The sequence below is a fragment of the Mustela nivalis genome (genome assembly GCF_964662115.1).
Source record: "Mustela nivalis genome assembly, chromosome: 9".
In the NCBI taxonomy this organism is placed as follows: domain Eukaryota; kingdom Metazoa; phylum Chordata; class Mammalia; order Carnivora; family Mustelidae; genus Mustela; species Mustela nivalis.
In genome coordinates, this window is record NC_139028.1 from 26,523,594 (window position 1) to 26,534,508 (window position 10,915).

The 10,915-nt window shown below is 40.8% G+C and overlaps 1 pseudogene across 1 annotated transcript; it reads right to left on the reverse strand.

Moving 5' to 3' along the window:
- Positions 1-4,913: 4,913 nt before the first annotated feature.
- LOC309840433 (large ribosomal subunit protein uL23 pseudogene) lies at positions 4,914-5,385 on the reverse strand (annotated as a pseudogene). The gene has a single exon. The product of its transcript is annotated as a large ribosomal subunit protein uL23 pseudogene (transcript).
- Between the last annotated feature and the right edge of the window lie 5,530 nt (positions 5,386-10,915).

A 10,915-nucleotide genomic window follows, 5' to 3' on the forward strand; every position in this document is an offset into this window, starting at 1 on the left:
CATGGATAAATAATGAGGGGAAACTTTGAGGAGGAAAAAAAAAGAAAAATGCAGACTTGGAAAGTATTGTAGATTTTTTTTTGCTGAAATGCTTATTTATTTATTTTTTTAAATTTTGAGAGAGAAGGAGAGTTTGTGTGTGCGCATGCACGCATGCAAAAGAGAGAGAGAGAGAGAGAGAGAGGGTGCTCGTGCGCACGCAGATCAGGGGAGGGGCAGAGGAAGAGGGAGAGTCCCAAGCAGGCTCCCTGCTGAGTGCCAAGGTGGACCTGGGGCTCCATCTCAGATCCTGAGATCATGACCGGAGTTGAAATCAAGTCAGGTGCTTAACCAACTGAGCCACCTTGGCACCCCTATTTAAATGTTTAAAAAGTAACACTGGACTGGAAAAGATGCATTCTTGGAAAAACAGATTAAAGTCCATGCATTTTTTTCCTCCCTCCCTTCTTTCTTTCTTTCTTTCTTTCTTTCTTTCTTTCTTTCTTTCTTTCTTTCTTTCTTTCTTTCGAAAGATTTTATTTATTTATTTGACAGAGAGAGATACATACACAAGTAGACAGAGAGGCAGGCAGAAAGAAAGGGAAGCAGGCTCCCCACTGAGCGGAGCGCTGGATGTGGGGCTCAATCCTAGGACCCTGAGATCATGACCTGAGCCGAAGGCAGAGGCTAAACCCACTGAGCCACCCAGGCACCCCAGTACATGCATTTCTATAATAAAACTCATTCTATTGATGTTAATTTTCAATGTTTAGATCATAGGGGTTATTTTAATGGACAAGGGCACAAGTCATTTTATGTTTTTATTAGATTATTTTTTGGATATGAGTTTTCAGCGAGAAATCCTTTGTTTACAAAAAATAAATATTCCAAGGGGCACCTGAGTAGCTCAGTGGGTGAAAGCCTCTGCCTTCAGCTCGGGTCATGGTCTCAGGGTCCTGGGATCGAGCTCCGCATCGGGCTCTCTGCTCGGCAGGGAGCCTGCTTCCCCCCTCTCTCTGTCTGCCTCTCTGCTACTTGTGATCAGTCTGTCAAATAAATAAATTTTTAAAAAAAAATAAATATTCCAAAACTTTGAAAGATTAAAGAACAAAAAGAAGAAGCAGGGAAAGGATCCAAGGGACAGTACACCAAGGTAAAAAAGAAGGATTTGTCTGTAAGACCTAGAGCCACAGGCCTTCAGTTAAGGAAGAGATCATGCACTTCTGCCCTTTACTAATAATAGCTTAATGTGGGAATTATAATGGGGAAGGGCAGCCTGTCTTCAAGAGTAGGAAACCCCAGGTCTATCTTACTGCACCATATATACGTGCACATATATACTTCAGCCATGTATACGCGAGAAAGGATTCCCAGGCTTCTTAAACATTTTAATTGATTCACTGATCACATTTAAAGCACCAAATCGTAGTGTACAATGTGAGCAGTGATCCCCTGCAATAGTGCAATTCAGTGAACTTGTTAATTACTCCTCTTTCACAGGAGGTAAATTTCCTGGGGGTTTCGTGTGTGTGTGTGTGTGTGTGTGTGTGTGTGTGTGTGTGTGTGACAGGTGTCGTGTGTGACTTGCACTCCCCCTTGTGGTTGGAGTAAGTTACTAATAAAACTTAATTTTCAAATTTAACCCCAAGATCAAGAACTTCCTTATGGTACTTAACTATAAAAACAAACAAAAATGTGATTAGGTATTTAAAAGGCAGAGCATAAAATTTCTATCAGTTAGGTCTATACCTGGTAAATTACTAAATTAAGAGGATGGATTTCCTTTTCCTTTTTTTTTTTTTTTGACTGTATTTAAATTCTAGTCAGTTAAGATAATGGATTTTCATGGATTATTGGTTGTCACTAAGATTATTATTGAATCTTTCTTTTTCTGTTTGATTGTATTAAAAACTGGGGGTTAAGTTTTAAATGTAACAGTATCTAGAGAGTTTTTCTAATATATGTTAATTACTTTCAAACTTCTAAGGCATTCTTGAACACTCCATCTCCGGGAATGTTGGTATCTTTCTCTTCTCTTTCTCTGCTTCTTGTAGGGTAATACCATGCACATACAACACTGTTCTAGTTGTTTCTTCAGTTTGGTCAAAGGACCGTTGCATGAATTGGAAGGGATGTGAGCATTCTTACAAAGTCAACAAAACAGATAATCATGTCAAAAAATGGGCAGAAGACATGAACAGACACTTCTCCAAAGAAGACATACAAATGGCTAACAGACACATGAAAAAAACGTTCATCATCATTAGCCATCTGGGAAATTCAAATCAAGACCAAATAGAGATACCACCTTACACCAGTTAGAATGGCCAAAATTAACAAGACAGTAAACAAGTGTTGGAGAGGATGTGGAGAAAGGGGAACCCACTGTTGGTGGGAATGCAAGTTGGTGCAGCCACTTTGGAAAAACAGTGTGGAAATTCCTTAAGAAGTTAAAAATAGAGCTTCCCTATGACCCTGCAATTGCACTACTGGGTATTTACCCCAAAGATACAGACGTAGTGAAAAGAAGGGCCATCCATACCCCAATGTTCATAGCAGCAATGGCCACAGTCGTCAAACTGTGGAAAGAACCAAGATGCCCTTCAATAGACGAATGGATAAAAAAGATATGGTCCATATATACAATGGAGTATTATGCCTCCATCAGAAAGGATGGATACCCAACTTTTGTATCAACATGGATGGGACTGGAAGAGATTATGCTGAGTGAAATAAGTCAAGCAGAGAGAGTCAATTATCATATGGTTTCACTTACTTGTGGAACATAAGGAATAACACAGAGGACATTGAGGAGATGGAGAGGAGAAGTGAGTTGGGAGAAATCAGAGGGGAAGACAAGTCATGAGAGACTGTGGACTCTGAGAAACAAACTGAGGGTTTCGAAGGGGAAGGTGGTAGGGGGTTGTGTGAGCCTGGTGGTGGGTATTAAGGAGGGCACATATTGCATGGAGCACTGGGTGTGGTACATAAACAATGAATTTTGGAACACTGAAAAATAAAACAAAACAAAAAAGAACCAAAACCAAAACAAAACCCCAGAAAAAACCCCAAAGTCATCTCAGATATTCAAATACACTGTGTTTGAATTCTGTCTGACTTACGTGCCTCAGGGGTCCTAGATGGAGGCTAAGAATTTGTGACTCACTGGTGGGTAAAGAAATTCTGAGTCAATTTATATGAGGGTTTTCACTGGAGATAGTGGACACATACGGGTAGCACCAGGGTGGGGAAGTGGACATGGCATCTGTTCAGATATTGATTATCTGCCCAAGCCATGTGGATTCTTTTTTTTTTTTTTTAATTTATTTGACAGAGAGATATCACAAGTAGGCAGAAAGGCAGGCAGAGAGAGAGAGGGGAGGAAGCAGGCTCCCTGCAGAGCAGAGAGCCTGACGCGGGGCTTGATCCCAGGACCCTGGGATCATGACCTGAGCCGAAGGCAGAGGCCTTAGCCCACCGAGCCACCCAGGCGCCCCAAATTCTTTTTTAAACCTTACAAATAGAGGGCTGAAGGAAGAAAGTGAAGGGTTCTTTGAGGTACAGTGAGGGCACATGCCATCTTACCTCTGTGTCCAGGTGGTAAAGTAGGATAATGGGGATTCTCCTCACTTCCGTTGGGGATATGGCTTAGTGTCCTGAACTACAGCAGATTACAGCAGAGCACAGAGCAGCATATCTAACACCTCAGTGGTCTGCTACTTTAGGATCACTGAAATACATTCAAAGTTTCTTTGTCCCTTAGATCCACTTTTTTCAGAGGGAGTAAGTAGTCTGTAATGACCATGAGAAAGTTGTGCTTTCAAGCCTCTTCAAAGATGGTATAAATCAGCAACGGGCAGCCAGGGCCTGATCATATTAAGTGACAGTCCATAACTACACATGAGATATCCCTTGGGGATTTCAAGCAACACGTGGTAGTCATCGCTTAAGAGAGTGAGAGCCTGTGGCACATGTCTGGGTGAGAAGGGCAAGCGCCGGTGAAGTTTAGAATTTTATTATGACTTGCTTTGTGTTCACAGACTGGTGAGGTTAAGAGGAAATTGGGTCCCAACTTCTACCTGTAATCCTGCATGCAAGAGAAAGGCTACAAGAACTATTGGAAACCCTTTATATGGGCATTTTGTCTATAGACCATGCATATTCCATTTCAGGAAAAAGAATGTTTCCTACAAAGCTCTTTGTTGAATACCTTGAGAACATCATAGCCAACTCTGTCTAAGAATAGTGGTTGTTAATATGACAAAATGATACAAAGATTTTGGAAGGTGCAAGAGAGAGGGGATGGTTATGATGGTGACCACCATTCGAGATGATCAATTTTTTTAATCATTTAAAATTTTAATCATTTAATGATTTCATCATTGAATTATTTTACATTCTACATTCTCAGGCACATGGAATGTATTTACAGTTGCTGCTTAAATATTTGCTTGGCAATTCCTGCCATTTCTGGGTCTGTTTCTGTTGATGATTCTCCTTCTAGTTATACATCACAATATCCTACTTCTTTGCCTACACATTTTTCTTTGGGTGCTGTGTATTTTACTTTGTTAAGTCATGGAATTGGCTGAATTCTTTTAAGGTTGAATTCTTTTAACATTGTCCTCCTAGGCACATGTGGCCGAGGTTAATACTTTCAAATCTTGTTTTAAACCTTTTTCAAGAAAAACTTACATTTGCTTTTGCTTTTGGATTAATTTATCCCCATTACTTTATCTTATGTCCCACGTGTTTTCAATTTTCACTCTGGCTGCTGGGAACACAATTGTGTCCGTCCCTAGGCGGTCACAAAAATTTATTTGGCCTATTTATTTCTCATGGATCCCTTCACACCTTCAGGTAAGTTTTTTTTTTTTATTTTATTTTTTTTATCATGAAAAAACTGTATTTAGATTTAGCCAGCTGGACTCAGTTTAGATGATCCCAATTTTGTTGGCAACATCTGAAGCATCATAGTCAGGGGCCAGCCGAATGTAGGCCTTCTTCTCTCCATCAGGCCTGATTAAGGTGTTGACCTTGGCTACATCAATGTCATAGAGCTTCTTCACAGCCTGTTTGATCTGGTGCTTGTTGGCCTTGACATCCACCATGAACACAAGTGTGTTGTTGTCTTCTGTTTTCTTCATGGCTGACTCAGTAGTCAGGGGGAACTTGATGATGGCATAAGTGATCAAGCTTGTTTCTCCTGGGGGCGCTCTTTCGAGGGTATTTGGGTTGCCTTCGGAGACGCAGAGTCTTGGGTTGTCCGAACGTAGGTGATGTGCGGATCTTCTTTTTTTTGTGACTGTGGACGCCTTTCAGCACCGCTTTCTTGGCTTTCAAAGCCTTTGCTTTGGCTTCGGCTTTGGGAGAGGGAGGGGCTTCCTTCTTAGCTTTCGGCGCCATCTTCCTAAAAGGTTCAGGTAAGTTTTTGTTTTTTGGATGGATGCTTAAATTTGTATTCAACCAAATCTCCAGGACATCCTTCTGCCTGTCTCCAGAGTTGTCTTTCTGTGTCTGTCCCTCATTTCTGGTTGCCTTCTCTACAAACACAAGTCATCCACCTCCCCAAACTCCGATCTCTGCTCAATTCAGGAACCCTGCCAGCCTCTGGCTGAGAGTTCTGGCCCCACGCTGCAGCCTAGAAACTGCACTCAGGCTGCACTGGGGCAGTTGTAGGGCCCACTTTTTTCCCCACCTTGCAGTGTTCACAATCCTCCACTGTTTGTTCTTCAATGCCCCCAAATCATTGCTCTACACACTTTTGCATTTTCTAGTTGTTTAAGTCAAAAGGTTAAAAATCTCTGTTATTCCACCCTGTCCCAATTGGAAGTATTAATTCTTTTATTTTCAGACTGGATCATTCATAATATTTTCCTTTATCTAATTTTCTGCCAAATTAAAATATGAATTCCTTAGGAGTAGAACTCATGTTCTGTTTCTTTTTCTCTTTATCACCTCACATAGAATTTTATACAGGGTCCTAAAGAGGATAGCTAATATTGATTCAGTGATATGAGTGTTTTCAAGTTTATTTACAACAATACTACAGCATGAAAACTATTATGAAATTCATTTTATAGATAATGGAAATTGAGTTACAGAGAGATGAAGGGATTGGCCCCAATTCATACTGGTACCAGATGCCAGGATGAAGACCTACATCCAGACACTGGGCTCTAACGCATTCAGAATGTGTCTTCAACAGATCTTGTGTGAATGGACACCTGACTTAGGAATGAGTTCTTTTTTTTTTTTTTTAAGATTTTATTTTTTATTTGACAGAGGGAGAGAGATCACAAGTAGGCAGAGCAGCAGAGAGAGGGGGGAAACAGGCTCCCCGCTGAGCAGAGAGCCTGAAGTGGGTGGGGCTCGATCCCAGAACCCTGAGATCATGACATGAACTAAAGGCAGACCTTAAACCTCTGAGCCATGGTGGTGCCCCTGAAGAATGAGCTTTGAGGAAAAATGATCATCATGTACACAATGGTAATGAATCCTATGAACAAACTAAAGCTTTTCTTTTCTTTTTTAAGGCAGAGAAAACCAGAGATATTGAGATCACAGACAATTTAAATGAGAAGAGGACCAGTAAATCTGTCCTTTAATACAGCTGATGGAACGTCCTCCCTGGAGCGCTTAGGTGGCTCAGTCATGATCTGACATGCTCAGCAGGGAGACTGCTTCTCCCTCTGCCACTGCCCCTCTCCCCACTTGTGCTCCCTGCTCTGTCTCAGAAAAATAAATAAAATCTTAAAAGAGAGAGAGAGAGAGGAAGAGAGTCTTTCTTATTTCATTGCCAGGTGCCCAGGACTCAAAAACAAAGTACTTAAAAAAAAAAAAAAAAGGCAAAGTACTTACATAGCTATCTCTAGCACTCCAGGAAAATACTTCTCCACAACAGAAACAAACCTAATTTTTGTAATTAATTCAATCCCCAAAATTAATAGATATGATTAAGTACCTATCATGAGAATAATGATAATTATCATATTCGTAATACTGTCTTGAATCACTAAATTCTACTCCTGAAACCAATATTATACTCTATGTTAACTAGTTAGAATTTAAACAAAAATTTGTAAAAAAATATTTACCATGCTATATGATTTTTAAAAAATCTAAATACCAGGGGCACCTGGGTGGCTCAGTGGGTTAAATTCTCTGCCTCCGGCTCAGGTCATGATCTCGGGGTCCTGGGATCGAGCCCTCCATCGGGCTCTCTGCTCCGCAGTGAGTCAGCTTCCTCCTCTCTCTCTGCCTGCCTCTCTGTCTACTTGTGATCTCTGTCTGTCAAATAAAAAAATAAAATCTTAAAAAAAAATCTAGATACCAAGTAAATTTTAAGGCAGGTTTCCTGGCAATATTTAATCTAGGCTCTTCATGAGCAACAGCAATGATACTGAGTCTGGGTAACTGGTCACCTGCCTGACTCTCCCTTAGCCCATGGTTCGCAAATGTTGGCTGACATTAGAACACTGGGCTTACCTCCAGTTTTCAGATACAGTGGGTCTGGAGTGGTGCCCGAGGATTTTCACTTCTATCATGTTCCCTGATGAGGAACACTGGGCTTACCTCCAGTTTTCAGATACAGTGGGTCTGGAGTGGTGCCTGAGGATTTTCACTTCTATCATGTTCCCTGATGAGGTTATGCTGCTGGTTTGGGAAACAGAATTTGGGAATCAGTATCCTAAACAACAAAATCATTTGGTCCTTACTGAAGATGTTTCTTTAAAAAAAAAAAAAAAAGTCTTGGGGGTGCCTAGGTGCCTCAGTCAGTTAAGCGTTGGACTCTTGGTTTTTGGTTCAGTTCATGATCTCAGGGTCCTGAGATGGAGCCCTGCGTTGGGCTCCGTGTCCAGCACAGATTGTGCTTGAAATTTTTAACCACCACCCCCTTCCCTCTACTCAGGCTCTCTCTCTCAAACAAATACATAAAATCTTAAAAAAAAGTCTTTAACTTCAAACTTATAATGAAGGGAATCCATCAAAAGAAATCAGAACAACACTATGGGTAAATCATGTATGGTTGTGCTGAAGAATACATTTTCTTTTTTTTTAATTTTTATTTATTTATTTATTTTTTAAAGATTTTATTTATTTATTTGACAGAGAGAGATTACAAGTAGGCAGAGAGGCAGGCAGAGAGAGAGAGGAGGAAGCAGGCTCCCCGCTGAGCAGAGAGCCCGATGCGGGACTCGATCCCAGGACCCTGGGATCATGACCTGAGCCGAAGGCAGCGGCTTAACCCACTGAGCCACCCAGGCGCCCCTTTATTTTTTTTTAAAGATTTTATTTATTTGAGAGAGAGAGAGAGAGAGACGGCATGAGCAGGGGGAGCAGCAGGCAGAGCGGCAGCAGGCAGAGGGAAAAACAGAGTCCCTGCTGAGCAGGGAGCCCAATGTGGGGCTCGATCGCAAGACTAGAGCATCATGACCTGATCTGAAGGCAGATGTTTAACCGACTGAGCCACCCAGGTGCTCCTGAAGAATAAATTTTCTTACATGTCGTCAAAATTTATTGCTTTAAGGTACCAGTTTCTTGGCAATATGGGATTAGTATAGCCTTTCTGCTGCTTTGGTTTTTAGTTCCAGTGCAGTGGCTGATGAATGGAGTTCCCATCTTGGTGCTCACACTGGTCCTTGGCCGCAGAGGTTCTCAGATGGTCTCCACGCTCAGTGGCCACTTGCTAGAGCACGAGGGCTTGCTTCTCTCTCTCTTACCATGGCTTAAGGTCTTTGCTCTAATTTAATGTCATCCTGTTTTTCCAGATACCCGCATGGCTCATACTCTCGGATCCTTTGCATCTATTCAAAGGTCATCTTCTCAGAAAAGGCTTTCTTAACCACCTTGTTTAAAATCAAAACTCTAGGGGCGCTTGGGTGGCTCAGTGGGTTAAAGCCTCTGCCTTCGGCTCAGGTCATGATCTCAGGGTCATGGGATTGAGCCCCACATTGGGCTCTCTGCTCAGCGGGGAGCCTGCTTCCTCCTCTCTCTCTCTCTCTCTCTGCCTGCCTCTCTGCTTACTTGTGATCTCTGTCAAATAAATAAAATCTTAAAAAAAAATATAATAAAAAAAAAATAAAATCAAAACTCTATCCCCAAACCTTTAACTCCCCTTCCCTGCCTTATTTTTCTCCATAATTTTTGTCACCATGTAAATTTTCTATAATTTTTCTGGACCAGTTTCTTACTGTATGTCTCTCTCTATTGTAATTTATATCCAGTGGGGGCAGAAGTTTTGTCTCTTATGCTTATTGGTACATTATAGGCACCAAACAATACTTGGAAAGTGGAAGAATAAGTAATTTCTTTGGAAATATAATTACACATGATATTACTCACTGATGGACCTGGCTCATTTGCTGTATTATTAAAAATTATTAAAAATTATGCTTTTTCTTTGGCCATTTTTCTACCTGAAGTTAGGTGTTTAGTCTCTTCTTCGTTTTCACTTTGGGCCATCCATCTAAAAGGACTGTGACAATTCTCACCTGGTTGCTATGGGTTCCATTCTGCATCCATCCCTCCCTATTTGTCAGCATGCAGCACAAACTTTTGCCAGTAACTATTCTTTTCCTCATGTTCTTGATGTCCTTACCTTTGACAGTTTCTGGTAACCCATCATATCAGTCATTCACTGATTGCCTCAGCCTAAGGCCTCGACTATACTCCTCTAATCAATATTTTAAAAAGCAAACACATCTCCTGTCAGAAAATAATATTTTCTAAACCCATGTTACTTTCATATTACCATACGGTTTATTGTCTCAGCTAACCTTCTTGAAAGTATTCACTATATTTATATTCTGTTTCTTTATATATGCAGGCTATTCTCCTTACTTTATTTTGACTTTCACCCCCAGAATTCTACTAAACATTTTACCAAAGTTACTCATGACCTGCCCTTCTTATGTTCCTTTTCTTAGCAAATATCTCTATTTTTCACTCAGGTTTTCTTTCTTTCTTTTTTTTTCTTTCTTTCCTTCTTTTGTTTAGTACCTTTTTTTTTTTCAAAGATTTTATTTATTTATTTGACAGAGAGAGAGAGAGAGAGATCACAAGTAGGCAGAGAGAGAGGCGGAAGCAGGTTCCCCACTGAGCAGAGAGCCCAATGCGGGACTCGATCCCAGGACCCTGGGATCATGACCTAAGGCAGAGGCTTAACCCACTGAGCCACCAAGGCACACCTTGTTTTTTAAATTGAAGTGTAAAGACATACAAGTTATTTTCAGGTATACATCGTAGTGATTCCATATTTTTAGTCTAGTTATCATCTGCCACCAAATGATATGGAATGCTTCACAGATTTGCATATTTTCCTTGTGCAGGAAAGGTGATCTTCTTTGCCTTGGTTTAATTTTAGTGTATGTGCTGCCGAAGAGAGCACTCACTCAGGTTTATAGCCAGAAGCTTGATGGCATCCTGAGTCTGACTTACCTCTGTTCCCCTCACTTCTCACATCATATTTACTCAATCTAGGTAAATGGAACAAAAGGTGAAAACTGAATCTCTTGACATTTTCAAGAGTGCCTAACCCAATAAATTAAAATGCTCTAACTTCGCATGTCTTGCTACGAGTCATAATACACTTTTATCTATTATTTCATTTAGAGATGGAGACATCAAGGCTCAGATGAGTTGTGACATGGTCAAAGTCATCTGGAAAATAAACCGATGGAGCCAAGACTGGATTTGGAAACCTCTGGGTATTATGTAGATGATGTTTCATGATTTAAAGCCATGAATATACAAGGGTTGGTGGGTTAGATTTATTTTTCCCCAGATATAAGCAGAATGTCCTTCAGTCTGGTGTGGCCATTGCTCATTCTGTTGACACAGTCTCAGGTTTCTGAAATGTCCACCTGGCACTATATTGATGCAGAATGAATGTGCTGAAGATAAAAAATGTTGTGTGATATAATGAACACTAATG